This window comes from Eucalyptus grandis, chromosome 11 (genome assembly GCF_016545825.1).
Source record: "Eucalyptus grandis isolate ANBG69807.140 chromosome 11, ASM1654582v1, whole genome shotgun sequence".
Taxonomy (NCBI): Eukaryota; Viridiplantae; Streptophyta; class Magnoliopsida; order Myrtales; family Myrtaceae; genus Eucalyptus; species Eucalyptus grandis.
In genome coordinates this window covers 18,833,341-18,844,302 of record NC_052622.1, presented here as the reverse complement: position 1 = coordinate 18,844,302, position 10,962 = coordinate 18,833,341, and the positions used below count along the sequence as shown (strand labels likewise).

General features: G+C 41.0%; 1 long non-coding RNA gene across 1 annotated transcript; it reads right to left on the bottom strand.

Annotated features, from left to right (window-relative positions):
• Positions 1-581: 581 nt before the first annotated feature.
• On the bottom strand, positions 582-4,688 carry LOC120290047. The gene is made up of 2 exons (XR_005547922.1): positions 2,836-4,688; positions 582-952 (listed from the first exon to the last, which is right to left on the bottom strand). It is a non-coding gene; the product is annotated as an uncharacterized LOC120290047 (long non-coding RNA).
• Between the last annotated feature and the right edge of the window lie 6,274 nt (positions 4,689-10,962).

The following is a 10,962-nucleotide window of genomic DNA, read 5'->3' as shown; positions in this document are numbered from 1 at the left end:
GTCATCTTCTGCATAACAGCTAGAAAAGGATCGATGGTCTCTCTATTCTATCGTCATCGGAGACTTTAAGTCAACGGCCTGTCCTAATAAATGTTCACAGGTGATAACGTTATTGAAGACCACAAGGGCCGCTATCAACAAGTCATCCATTGGATCCCACCATGCCGGTATTCCCTCATTTGTTTACGTGCAAATTGGTTCCGCATTGATGGGACTTGACATGCTCAAGCCTTGCATTTCTATGATCAATGAAATCTTATCATGTGGACCAACATGTAGCAACATTTTCAGATTTGCGGCAATTCACAGCGGGAACCACAGTGAAGGCGGTCCTTTTTAGCATCCCCCAACAAGAATCTCTAGCTACACATGAACAGGCTTGTGATTATTTCCAAACACATCAATTCACTGACAAAAAGATACATGTGTTAGGCTAGTTTGTACTCCCTATTGACAAGATAGCATGGGAGTCGTGCTCTTTCTCTTGTAATTGAGCAATGTAACTAAAAGGTGCAATATGCGAATTATAACAGAATTCTATGGACATCACCCTAGTTTAGAGTAAACCCGCATAAATCTTGTGTCTCGAATTTTCTTTCTCGCTTTACTCTTTTTTTTTTTCTTTTTTCTTGTGGTTGTGTGCCGAATCCTAATAATGTGTACAATTTGGCAGGGGTCCTTGTTGAACTCTTTATGGGACACAACCCAATCTCTTTGCTGAGTGGAGGACGAGAGAAGAAACCTCGTGGCCTGGACAACAAGTTGGGGGAACATGCTATTTCTGACTAGTCAACAAATTGGAAATTGGTTTCCCTCATTTATCTTGACAGTGTTGTAACTCATGGTGAGGAATACAATAGAGTTGCACTCGTACTCTTATGAAGCAAGCGTCCTGTTTGTATCAACCTTTGGCCAGCTCAATTCGCCGGTTAGTTTTCGGTGCCGAAAAGAGCTGCAAATTGATTTCAGTTTCAGGAACAGGATGGAGTCTACTTTATTAAAGTAATCAAGCTCGAGTATATCTCAAGTTATGAACAGATGCATGATCCAAAAATACATCTGCAAGTACATCACACGGAAAATTCTTCCCTTCTTTCATTTAATGAATAGGATTATGGGACTCGAACCCTGTTCCTTTTCTCCATAGGTTTAGGCAGAACGTGAAAATCATATCGAACTCGCTCAGCATTTCAAATTCTCTTCTTATGTATGAAGTTGAACCAGCAAATTCCAGATACTAAAGCCAATTAGATATTGTTGCGACCAAATTTTCGGGTGGTCCACCTAGGATTTGGCTAATGGATTGTTAAGTCTAGACTTAACTCGGGCTCTCCCAAACCCATACCAATTCGTGACTTAGGTTTAAGTTCTTAACATGCAATTGATTTTCAATTAGGAGTCGCCACTAATTTATTTTTTGGTAGGTCGATTAAAAACCCAAGCAAAGTAACGGAGATTTACTTTACTCCTACGAACCAGAGACTATGGGTATGGGGACTTGGTTACACTAGATTTCTCTAATGCCCTTTCGGTACCTTTCTTTTTATTTTGAAAAATGTTTGGCAAACAGTTTGGATTGATTTTAAATTTATTTCCTTAACATGTGAGGTGATCATGCGGGTGTGCAAACCACCAATTTAACATTCAAGGAAAGCAATGAATAAATTGCAGGAACTTACCTTAAAGCAACGAAAGCATCGCAATGTTAAATCGAATTCACATCGACAATCCTAAATATGATTTCTAATTAACACGCAATTTCTTTTTTTTTGTTTTCACTTAATTAATGGAAATCATGCAATATGTAATGCAATATTAATTAAATGACCTAATTCTAATGACATGAAATTACTAATTGAATGGACCTAGCAACAGTAACTAAATGGCATGCATTTCATAAATCTAATCTTAATGACATGCGCATGACATCTTTTATTTTCTTTTTCCTTAAAAGAATGCAATCTATCTTAGAGATTGAAACTAATTTATTCTAAGACATTTTTTGTATTTTTTATGAAATTCGAAATTAGAAAAATGTGAAAATTATCTAATTAAATTAAGATCCTATTCAATTTGTATTAGGAATAAGGTTGGGCTAAATCCTAATCTAAACTAAAATATTATCTTAACCCAAATAATCCTAAAATGCAATCTATTTAAGAAAATGCCTAAACTTATAATAAATTAAGAAAAATATTATCTAAAATTAAACTAAGTGCAATTTAACCCTAATATGCAATGACGTACAAAATATGCCCTAATTCTACATGACAAGTGCATGATGATTTTTGTTTTTTTTTTTTTGTTTTTATTTATTTATTTATTAATTTTCGAAATTAATAATTGCCAAATAGTTAAACATGCAATTCAAATTAAAATCTAGCAACCTAAATGGATTGATTTGATTTTTGATTTTTTTGATTTTTTTGAAAATTCATGATAAATAGAATGCTTAACCTAAATATGCAAATAACCCTAAAACATGCAATATTCTAACTCAAACATATTTCAAGATAAATAAAGCAATCAAGACAAGATAGACCATTCAAAATCATAAAAGATATCGCACATTATCCAGTTTAAGGGATGATATTTCGCTAGTAAAATTGATAAATTGATCTTAAGCCTTAAAGATCAATATATCAATTTTATTCCCGCGTAATTAATTATTCCATCTAAAGCCTTATAGATGAAATAAAAAATCCGTGTGCGGTTGCGAATTAGGCAATAAATCCTAACTGGAAGTATGCTTATCATTCAAATGTGCACGTAAGATACTGAAAGGCATGCATTAGGCAATAGAATATCCAAATCAAATTTAGATAAGATAATTACCCAGTTCTCCAAATAATGTTACCAAATTTAAACCGAATGGAATCCGCTTGACAGATGACCGGGAAAGGGTTGCGGCACTCGATGGTGGAGGTTGGTGAGCAACGATGCGGGTGGGTCACAGCCAATGAACCTGCGAAAATAGAAACTTTCAACAGATCGGCTTAAAGGGATTATCAACGCTGGCTCGAGCTTGGCATCAACGTCGACGGGCAACTCGCGGTTTGGGACCGCGAACCGTGGTGGCTTGCCATTCTCAGTGGGTGGCCAGCAATTGGGACTCGGTGTGAGGTGGTCAGCGGTCGGCGGTATACACGGTGGACCGCACTGTCCATAGTCGCCACGCACCCGAATTCTTCGTGATCTCATCGCCAAAAGGAACCGTTCTTTTGCTTGCATGGAACAAAATCACAAAGCCCACAATGTTATAGTAAAATCTGGACAAAACTTAAAAGAGAAACAAATCCACCACTAAGAATTATTCAAACGAGATTATAATCATTCTTTTGACCGTGGACTTCAAGCTTGCAAGCGGTGGCCGCAAAAATACCACGAGATATTCACATTGTTCGGGAGATTTTTGGCCTTGCTGGACCTCGGCGAAAACTTCACACTAGATGGAATCCGCAGGAGTCTTCGTTCACTCTAAACCAGAGTGACGGGGGTTCAAGCATCTCTAGGGTACGCTGGTTCGCGATACAGTAGAAGCGGCAGATCGTGGATCATCGAGGGTGTGATGACTGCTCGGGTGATTGATGCAAGGAGAAAACACGGTCTCGTTGGGGGAGCAGCGAATCAAACGGTAGTCAAGCACGAGGAAGGCAGCAGCTCCATCAGCGTCTCAGTTGGGCGGGACTCGTTAAGGCTTGGTCACGACAGCAGGAGGGCAGCACCAGATCAACATCTTATCGTGGTAGCAGTGAGGTCACGGCAGCAAGTCTGTCGTTACTGCTAGGGGCGAAGCGGCAAGGACGTTGCAGCAATGGCAACTCAGATGGCTCGGGCACAGCACTGCGGCGGCGAGGGACCTTGTGCAACGTGGAGTCTCCTTGGTTCAGCCTAGAGAGGACTCTCTCTGTTTTCTTTCTCTCGCTCTTGGGCTGCCGTTCCTTTTTTTTTTCAATTGTGGCCGGGTATCAACGTGTGGCCTCCAAAACTTCGTGATTGTTGATCACCGCCAGACGAGGGAGTGCACGCTGCTACTTCATCATCGGAGAGGATCGTGACAAAGCTGGCCGTTGTCAATGCAACGGACGATTGGCAGCAGGGTCGGCGTCGAGGCACGGCCACGAACTTGACAAATTCATGGCCGTGAAGGGGTTTCAACCGTGACTTGTTCAGCTCTCGCGAGCGTGCCTTCTCTCAATCGTCCCTTCTCACGTGTGTCTCTCTATGCTCTCAGAATTGTAGCCATCCCCCCTTTTGTCTATAGTGCGCCCATCTTTTATAGGTCAAGGACGTGACCGAAATCTCCCGGCCTATAATTTATTTCTTTCCTTTCTTTTTTGGCTCCAATGGACGCACAAAATCCTGTCTGAGAGCATCCATGATATATATTGAAATTCCTTTTCCTTCCTCACGCTTGCGTATCATGCATTTGTAAGCCAATTTTCTTTATTTCCTGTTTCTTTTCTTTTCCAGCTCACATATGAAATCTACCATGAAGAATTTCTTGTCTTGAAACATTGAATATATCACTCAAGATATGCCCCACGTGCGATATCCCCTCTTGATATTTCATCCTTAAACTTCCAATCTTCAATAAAATATCACTTAGGCTCCGTTCGTTTCACGGAAAATTGACCATCTCCGGAAAATATTTTCCCCCGGAAGTTATTTTCCAGGAAAATGGCTATATTTTCCGGTGTTCGGCTAATTCTTAAATTTTGAGTGGAAAACATTTTCCACCGTTCGTTAACTAATTTTTTTCTTTTTCTTTTTAATTTTTTTTTTTAATTTTTTCCTTTTCTTTTCATTCTTCTTCCTCCTTCTTCCTCCTCCTTCCTCCTTCCTTCACCGCCGCTCCTCCTTCCTCCTTCCTCCGCCGCCGCTCCTCCTTCTTCCTCCTCCTTCCTCCTTCCTCCACCGCCGCTCCTCCTTCTTCCTCCTCCTTCATCCTTCCTCCTTCCCTCCGCCGCTCCTTCTTCCTCCTCCTTCCTCCTTCCTTCGCCGCCGCTCATCCTTCTTCCTCCTCCTTCCTCCTTCCTCCGCCGCACGCCCGAAGATGGCGAGCCGACCAAGATTTGGTCGCGGATCCGGCCGACCAAGGTCCGGTCGCCGAGATCCGGCGAGCTGGGCGGGCTCGGGCCTCGCCCGAGCTCGCCGGATCCGCGGCGGAGCTCGGGCTCCCGATCAAGGCGAGCTCGAGCGAGGCCCGAGCCCCGCCCAGCTCGCCGGATCTGGTGAGGCCAGAGCTCCGCCCCAAGCCGGCGAGGCTCCGCCTCGCCCGATCTGGTGAGGCTCGAGCTCGCCGAGCTCGGGCGAGCTGGGCTTCCACAGATCGGGCTAGGCAGAGCCGCGCCGGCCCGAGGCGGAGAGCGGCTTCGAGCTGCCGGAGAAGCGGAGCGCGGCGGCGGCGGCGGCGCCCCGACCGGAGCAGGCGGGCAGGAGCGGCCGGGGAGGGCGGAGGTTGATCCCGGAGAAGGACGTTGTCGAAGCCATTGCAGTAGGGAGAGCAAGAAAGAGAGAGAGAACGTGAACTGATGAAGGAAGGAGAGAGCAGCGTGAGCTCGCGAGAGGTGCGGAAAATGATTTCCTCTTTTCAAAAGAGAAATCATTTTCCGTGATTTCAAGAAGGATTTTCCAGTCAACGGAAAATATTTTCCGTTGACCGTGTATTTTCCGCCATCCGAACACCGGAAAATTCGGAAAATATTTTCCTGAAAGTTATTTTCCGCGAAACGAATGGAGCCTTAATGTATAAATCACGTGAATATATGATATATTTACCGAATATTAGAAGAATAATATGAATCATTTATGAAAATACCGAATTGTCAATTCATAAAATTTGAAGCTCATCTGCCGATGATCAAATGCAAAAGTGATAAACAAATGAATAAGTGCAATTAAAATTATATGCTATGCAATTAATATTTTTTTTTAGGGATAAAACTAACTCCTAATTTTTTAATATGATAAATGTCTAAATGGGTCGCCAAAATTTAGATGTCAATAGATATTCACACGGCCCATTGGTACTGTCCTTCCTTTGGGGAAGACTATGCATGTTAAAAATGCATGAACTTTTTCTGACTGAACATATTTGTTGGACCTAACTGTTTTTTTTTTTTCCCAAAACAATCGGCTCTATTGTCTGTCTCCTCTCGTCGGTACCATAAATAGTTTGTTATATTTATTTTTACTGAAAATAAAAAAAATAAAACTGTGCCAATAGTTCAGCATACTTTTTGTAGCATGATCAAGAGCAGTAGCGAATTAATAAGACCAGTTTAAAGCAAGAATCGCATTTAGCTTTCTTCAATTCTAGTGCATGATGGGCGGAATCTCTTTCATTGTGGAAGCAAAAGACTTCTCTCATGATTCACATACGTCTTTTTTCCTCTTTTGGGGGCCAAAATAGCATTCCGAAGTGCTTTTATTGATTGCTTGAGCACGAACAGCGTTGGACTAAGAACAATAAAAATGAATTCCGCTTCAATAATGGGGGAGAGGCCGTGGTACACGCACACCCACTACTTTTAAACAAGTCAAGAGGAAACCACGTTTGCTTTAATAAACTGATTTTGGTTTCACCTTTGTAGATCGAAAAGATGCCCAGCCATTTCATTCGTCGAGAGAAGAAAAGACGTCTTGGTCATCGTAGTCTAAATTTATTGAATGATTTCGCCATTTAAAAGACGTTCTTGTCGTGGAAAATGGTTATTATTATTATTATTATTATTATTATTAAAGGAGAAGAAAAGTAGTAGGAATACGAGAGTGGGGCCATCAAAAGTCCAAGTCCACCCGTGATAAATCATTTTAATTCATCTTGATAATGCTCCCAGTCTTTTCCCGTGAGAAAAGATGAGTACAAAGTTCTGGCCACGACAGTGGGAAAACTCGCGCTCGGCTGCTTAAATTGGCGTCGTCTGCCTTAGGAGCTTTGATCTTTCTATCATCAAGGAAGCATCCCAATCAGATACCAGGAAGTAACAGAGTGTGTAATGAAATAATGCGTACAGTACATGAAATTTCAGTCCCTTCTTTCACGTAAATAACACTATTAAGGGTCTCTGTCGGTATCCCCTTTTTCTCCGTAGTATTAGGTCTATACGCATACGAAACGTGAAAATCATATCGAACTCGGTGTTTCAACTGTCAAGCCCAATTTGCAGAACTAGTAGAAATTGAAAGTAAAAGGAAAACAACGCACACACAGAATGCAAAATAAAATAAGCGTAATTGCACAAAAATTGCGCCATTCAATGAGCATGTATAACTTTATTATATACATAGAGGAATTATAGTATTCCAACTATCAAGCAACTAGGATAATAGAATCCAAGCACATTCATTATTAGCGAAGTCAATCTCCAATTGAATTCACTAAAATGCTCAGCCACGATGCATCTTTGCCCATCTTTTAAGTGAAACGGAGTCATATTGAGTAGACATTGTTGATTGCAGAGGCTTCTCATATATGTTTGACAGACATTCATTAAATTTGTAGGGTCTTCTCTTCCGCAATGTTCAACGTGACAATCGAGTAATAAACAACACGTGTGTCCATTAAATCCTAACTTGCTTGGTTAATCCACTCTGGTTCTCCCTAGACAAAGATAAGCATAGATTCCTCGAGTACCTATTATCCGTAATAGGCATTTTTGAAAATCGAAGTCCTTCCCATCAAATTTGTTGATTTTTATATTTCCTTCTTTTGTAGCCATCAATCTACTTCAACTCAGCCTAACTATCTTTTATACCAATTTTTTTGTGAAGACAAGTGATCCAAAGCTTAATAAATAGATTAAGGAAATTAATTGAACATCATATTTACGTGGTCTAGTCAATGTTTGGCTCCATCGGGAGAGCAACACAAGGTTTCATGATAGATAAATGAGATACTATAAAATCTGTTGTGCAAGCTATACCCCATTACACCATGTCGATTTTCAAAATCCCTACAGCTATTTGTAAAGCAATAGATCAAAAAGTAGCTAAATTCTGGTGGCAGTCAGATTATAGCAAGAAAGGCATACATTGGAAGAGCTGGGAGTGCATTAAGAGAAGGAAAGATGAAGGGGGATTAGGATTTCGTGACCTTATGGTTTTTAATAGAGCTCTCCTGGGTAAACAAGCTCGGCGTCTCGTTCAGAATCCAAATTCATTATATACCAGGCTTCTCAAAGGTCTATATTTTCAAGATAAGGATTTCTGGTATGCTACTAAAGGTTCTAGACCCTCTTGGGGTTGGCAGAGCATTTTATTAGGTCGGGAATCTATTGCTGATAAAGTTTTATGGTCTGTTGGTAATGGCACTCAGATTAAAGTTCGCGAGGATCCCTGGTTACCTAGTGGTGTTATTGGAGGTCCTGCTCCTAGGGATGAACCTGTATGGGTTTCTGGTTTTATATTATCTGCTACAAACTCATGGGATACTCCTCTTTTAACTCAGCACTTTGATCATCGAAGAGTGGAGGAGATATTATCCATTCCTATTCGCCCTAACTGCACCCAGGATAAACTAATATGGATCGGAAAGCAGGATGGTCTTTTCACAGTCAAAAATTGCTACAATCAGCTCAAACGCTAGCAAAACAACACTATCTCTAACCAGGCCTCATCCTCTTTTCAGCCACCCCGCAGACTATGGACTGCTATCTGGAAAATCCGAACTATGCCCAAAATAAGGTCATTTCTCTGGTCTATCTGTAGCAATGCATTAGCGACTAGAGATAACTTATATAAGAGACATATTTTGACAGAGCCTACTTGTTATATGTGCGATCATCATGTACCCGAAACCCCAGAACATCTTTTCTTATTCTGTCCTTGGACCTATGATGTTTGGATGCATCCAGATCTAGCAATCAACATTTCTACAACTGAGGTGCATCGCATTGAGGGCTGGCTACTCCAGTTTGTTGACAGTAAGACTGACTTACCGAATTTGGCTACGGTTGCAACCATCCTCTGGCACATCTGGAAAACCCGTAATAATTTCCTATTCCGCCATAAGCAGCCGGATGCCAAACGAGTTGTGCAGCTAGCAATTGCGGAGACCCATTTCAGCCGTATTTTAGCTTTCGCCAAATTGTGCCCTGTTTCAAACCAGCGTATTTTCAACCACAGATGGCGCCCACCAGATCCTGGAGTCACAAAAATCAACATTGATGCATCTTACCTCTCGCCGTCCGACGCAGCTTCGGTGGCTGGGGTGTGCAGGGACTCAACGGGCCATTTGATCGATGGATTCGCCTCCTCTGTTCGTGTTTCCTCTGCCTTGCAAGCCGAGGCTATTGCCTTCAACTCCGCGCTGAAATTTCTTCTCCAGCGAGGTCTCGAGATGGATCGGATCATTGTGGAATCAGACAGCTTGGTATGTGTGGATGCGCTTCGTGATCCTGAACGACGACCATGGGAGCTTCGACCTATCCCGGACGAAACCCTAAGATTGAAGCTTCGGTGCCCTAACCTCCATCTGATTTACTGTCATAGAGAAGCCAATACTTTAGCGGACTCTGTTGTAAAGGCCCATCGGGCCTCCTTACTTCCTCCGAATTGGGTCTCTCGGATACCCTCTTTCTTGCAAGATCTTGTACTATCCGAACTTGCTGTAACCTCTATGATGCGTGCTTAATATATGGCTGTTTTTCGACCAAAAAAAAAAAAAATGTATATATATAATCGCAACCATTTTTAAAATGAAATATCGTCCGTCATATTTGGCAATGTATGGGTGCTTGTGTCATGGCATGAATGCATATGGATCTTCGTTCAGAGGTTCAATTTTTCAAATTTTAAATATTGCCAACACCCACTTGATAGTTTGAGACCTTCCATTGATTCTTATAATAGTTGTGACTCAAAAAAAAGTGCATGGAATTAAAAGATCCTATCTCCATGGAGGAATGATATGGAGAAAAGCTTATATATGAGCTCGACCAGACCTAAGAAGTTTGAGCTATCGGATATTTCAATTCTCCAAAAAAGAAAAGAAAAAAAATAAAGGTTGTCTACAAGGTTAGTGTGCTTATTTGTTTTGGACGAGTGCACCACGAGCCATGAAACTCATCACAAAAGTATAATCGAATTTTAAAACTTTTGAATAATTGAATCAAGTCCTAAAATTTATTAAGTTGATATGATGAAGTTTCTTCATTAATTCTGTCCAATTTAGCCAACATAGCATTATTAATGTGCTTCATTTTTTAATTGTGTTCTAAAAACAGATGACGTGGATGTGCATCGCATCAAAAAAGAACTTGAAAATTTAATAAGAGAAAAAAAATGCCGACTTGACCTTTTTTTTTTTTATTTATACTTTTTTTACCAATACGTTGCTGTAGTATATACAGTTATGTGCGAGTGGCACGGGGTGTTTTCACCTACACATCACTCAACCTGGACAAGGACCACATCCAAAAAAAAAAAAAAAAAATTTAAAATTTAATAAGGAAAACAATGCTGATGTGACATTTTTTATTACGTTCACCAAAGTGTTGCGACAGTATATACAGTTACTTATTAGGTATGAACCAGTGTATCGCTTCGGTTTCGTTGTTGTCATCGTTGGCGAAAGAATAATACCGTGGGACACGCAACGAGGACATGCACATATATTTCCGAAATATCCCATTTCACAGGACCTTTCAACCCTCGTCCTCATGTGGATCCAGGACAAAGGAGGAGCCTTCAAAGACGTCCAATCTTAAAATGACTTAGAGCCTCTATGAAAGGAGACATTTCAACGGGGAACAAAAGAAAATATCTCCAAATCTCATCACTTTTAATATCTTTATGTCTACTAGTTAATTTCTTCTATTTTCATATTCAGCTGAGACTGAAAAGAAATAGTCGCGATTGCCATCAAAACAGAACCGATGGAGACATCCTTCTCAGTTGGCCGCCAAAATAGGAGTCGAGAATTTTCTATTCCAGGATGGATTTGAAGCTTTGACAATT